The following is a 4,468-nucleotide window of genomic DNA, read 5'->3' as shown; positions in this document are numbered from 1 at the left end:
GCCCTCAATAGCAAACTGTATGATGTTGATCACCTACTTTATTTATTCTTGTATATGGAAAAGGAAGGGTAACATGTCATTTGAATAGTCAACCTAAAGTCAAATGAGGGTAAACATGTAATTTTAATCATTAAAGAAACAATTTATTAGGTCAAATCAAAGTTAAAGGGTAATAATGTCTTTTTACATGTAAAAAGTGGTCTGACACACCTGTCAACTAACTTTTGGGGTGTGAGTGAAAAACGGAACAAACGTTTGTAATGTGAGTGATAGTTATTTTCGAAAGATGTTTTAGGCTGATATTTGGCCAAACTATTGGGATGTCAGTGAAATTATCTCTAAATTAAAATATCTAATGCAGATGCCTCGATGTCACAATGGGTTAGTGCCTCCGGTGGATCTTAGAGTGCCAGTGAGACCCAAAATTAGGGGACAAAATAAGACGTAGATTCCAATATGGAGTAATTTTTGGTGGATTAAACTCCCAACTATTTCTAACCTAAGTAGCACCCAATGAACACTAATTTTCTCTTATTTTTATTTATTTATTTATTTTTGGTCTTTTATCTTTTTCTTTATTTATTTTTAAAAATAGTCATTCAATTTTAAGTATGAATTTTGATGATGGTTTGAAGTCGAGATATTTTAGCATCGATGCCATAGGTACTACTAGTTACTATAAAATTCATGTTATCAGAGGCTATTAATTAGAGAATCAGCTGACACTAAATTTTCAAGTACATATATAATTTTGAGGCACATCATACTATTTTATTTAATTTTTTTATTCAATGAGAGAATTTACAAGCATGCCAGACTACATCTGCATGGTTTTTTGCCACAAGGTCAAAACAAATTGTACACAATCACATCCCAAGTAAAACTCCTAAGAAACCTAAATAAATTCCCCAACAGTTTATACTAATTGCTCTCAAATTGGAGGGTCTCCTTGATGAATCTGTCAAAGTTGTTATAAGATGATCCACCAATATCAGTAGCTTCTTCTGCTTTCTTCTTCCACCCCTGAGCCCTGCTTCTCATTTTCTTCCCTTTATCCCCTTCCATCATTTCCTTAACAAGAGCTTCAATTTCGTAACGCTTTACATCCTGATCTACCTCCATTCCTATCCCCCACTCAGTGCAAGCATACCGGCAATTGGTTTGTTGATCAGAAAAGAAAGGCCAGCAGATCATAGGCACACCTCCACAAACACTTTCCATCATAGAATTCCATCCACAATGTGTCAAAAAAGCACCAACTGATGGGTGTAAGAGGACTTGTTCTTGTGTGCACCAACTCGCTACCAATCCTCTATCCTTAGTCTCCTCAAAAAATTCTTGAGGCAACAACACTGAATCTTCCCTCACAACATCAGGTCGAATTATCCATAAAAACGGGTGCTTACTATTTGCAAGTCCCCAAGCAAATTCTTTTAAGTGTTGTGCAGACATTACTATCAAACTTCCGTAGTTCACATACATAACTGAGTTGGGTTCTCTTTGGTCTAGCCATTCAAGACATGTCGAGTCTTCTCTCCATCAACTTGAACTAAGTGACTTGACTTTGGTATCACTCACATACCTTCCTAGCAAGGAAAGAGGACCTGCAGTGTAAATGCGAGGAAACTTAAACGCGATTGCCTCCAACACTTCTTGTTCGAATTCTTCAAAAGTGTTGAAGATAATTGCAGGAGCTTTTAAGCAGTTCTGTACTTCCTCTCCCAAGAAGTCAAACAGGATGTCCTTAGGGTCATGGGTCCTAACAAAGCTTGGCAGGTCCTTGAGCCGAATGTTTCTCATGCCAGGGATCCAATCAATAGGTGTATCAAGAGTACCATCGACCAGGATGTTCTCATCTGCCATCAAGAAATAATGTATATATATATATATATATATACACATACATTGGTAAGTAATGAAATTATAGTATTCATAAATACTACTTAGAATATATTTTGTAATATATTGTTACCATGCATGATTAGAATACTCGTATATATTATATAATATAACATAATTATATATAACATTAACTTGTTTTGCACACATGACATCTCCTATGTAAATCTCAATTCACTCTTGTATTACACATATTATACATCAATACAAGACAAAATTTTATGCTCTATTTATTTCTAACATGGTATTAATATATTATAAAATATATTCTAACACTACTGTCGCATCATTGTAACTTTATGAAAGGAGTGTGACAATCTTTAGGAGGACCATTTTCTTTACTATTGCAGAAAGAAAGATGCATAAGATGTTGCTTGGCCTTTAGTAAAGGGTAATATATTGCCTTGTTAAACATTAGAAATATTCCATTTCTTAGCAGTAACCATGATCATTTTGTTTTGAATTGAAGAAGAAGATGGTTCTTACAAGGAGATAGTTTTCAATTGTTCCACGTCGGGGTGGGAAGTGAAATGGGTATAAATGGGTTTGATGTTAGCACCATTTAATAGTTTAAACTTTTTGGTCGAATTGTAAAGCACCTGACCTATTACAGTTTGTATTAAAGCCAAACCTAGTCTTTAATTTAGCGCCCGGCCCGGATGTGTACGGGTGCGCCATCCTGGGTAGGCAAGGTGGGCCGACCGCAACGAAGGCATTGCGAGTTTGGATCTGAATGATCTGAATGGGAAGTGAAATTCGGACATGGATGAAAAATGAAAGGGGTATAAATAAATTTGTTATTAGTCTCACCTAATAACTTAACCTCTTGGATCTAATCGCGAAACACTTATGTTCATTAATTTCAGCGCCTTCATTTCTTGGCTACCAATTAAACAAGTTATGCAAACCTTGAAAAATAGTAGAGAAATAGAGGACCATATTACTGGGCTCCACAAAAAATTGTTGTAAACCAATACGAATTGAACAAAATCACAAAAGGACTTATCATTGGTTCGGTTCCAGTTTCGATTACGAAATTAAGGAATCATTAGTATACTAATAAAACCAAACTCAATCGAATCGTAAAATAAATAAATAAAATTAATATAAAACATGAGATAAGACGATATAGTCTATAAGTGCCTTCGTTTTGGGGAAACCTCTTTTGTACTCTATTTATAAAGAAATTTATGCATTTAATGTTATATTTTACTATTAGCATTTAGCTGCAATCCAATATCCTTCCTCTATTGTAATACTTCTACTCTGATTATTGGAATCAATGTTATATTTTAATTACTTTTATTCAATGTGATATTTCTACTCTCAGTTTTGCAATCAATATTTTTTTAATATTAGCAATAAAGTACTATTATTAGTTTGAAGAGATCTTTAACAGTGTCTTATTATATATTCTTAGGATGTGCTTAATTTGAGAATCGTCGAACCAAATTAAAATGGTCTTTTACTGTTCGATTCGGTTTGATTCCAGCATGTTTCCGATTTTAATTTTTAAAATTTTAAAATAGATGGAATCCGTGAAGTGTGCACTCTACATATTCCATCATAAGATAAGCAAGTCATATGAGATGCCAGTAAAACCAACCAAAAAATAGTACCTTGAAATGGGTAAGTTACATCAGCTACCAAAACCAACCAAAAATTACCTTTGAATGGAATAATGCCTCTTTTGACGACTTCACGAAAATTCAAACATCCCATGAAGGAACAAGCTGAGGCAGTCTAAATCTTTAGCTGCTTCTATGCCAAAGCTCATGACTCCATCTGAAACTATGCATGAAACTGGAGGTACTTCTGGGGATGAATTCAGCATAGCTAACAAATCTTTAAATGGAGCCAAACAATTTTTCCTGGTTGAGTCACATAACGCTGGAAGATCTAGGGTTCCATCGTAGTCCGATGGTGGCAAACCATCCAGTATGGTCTGGAACCGGAAGTCGGGCAAACCCTTAACTGAGTCTGGTCCCTTGGACCTTGCCAATCTTCTGTGGTTGAACTCAGTGTTGACAAAGGTGATATAGAAGCCTCTTGAGTGTAGAAGCTTGGCCAGTTGCATCATGGGGCTAACATGGCCTTGTGCTGGAAATGGAACACATACTACATGAGGCTGTCTGGTTGTAGCTGAACTCATGTTCAACAAATAGCTAGCTATATGGAATAATTAGAAATAAATATCATATAGCTAAGCCCTTGGAAGTTTCATTGGTTTCAATGGTACATATAGAGACGATATTTTGATAAAGGCCATTTATTTGTGATTATTTTTTATTATGGGGTCCACTTTCATTTTTGAATCAGATGCAAAGGTGGTGCTCTAGCGTCAAATAGGATCTACTTCCACTCCTCGATCTGGTTGTGATTTGTGAATAAAATAGTGTATTATATTCAATTATGAAAGAGAGTTTATAGAGCATTACCACTTATAAGATACAAGTATATAAATATAAAAATAGACAATTAATCATTATCCTTTAGATTTGGACAACTCCATAATTATTCATCTCCATGTTAATCTGAGAATGAATCTTAATTTGGTGCAAGTCCACCT

The 4,468-nt window shown here is 34.9% G+C and overlaps 1 pseudogene; it reads right to left on the bottom strand.

Moving 5' to 3' along the window:
* Positions 1–677: 677 nt before the first annotated feature.
* On the bottom strand, positions 678–4,116 carry LOC132267179 (linamarin synthase 2-like; annotated as a pseudogene).
* Between the last annotated feature and the right edge of the window lie 352 nt (positions 4,117–4,468).

The sequence above is a fragment of the Cornus florida genome, unplaced genomic scaffold (genome assembly GCF_030987335.1).
Source record: "Cornus florida cultivar Cherokee Brave unplaced genomic scaffold, ASM3098733v1 CherokeeBrave_3.0.0_Hap2_Chr07, whole genome shotgun sequence".
NCBI classification, from domain to species: Eukaryota; Viridiplantae; Streptophyta; class Magnoliopsida; order Cornales; family Cornaceae; genus Cornus; species Cornus florida.
Note: the sequence above shows the minus strand (reverse complement) of the source record. Positions and strands in the feature narration are given on the sequence as shown.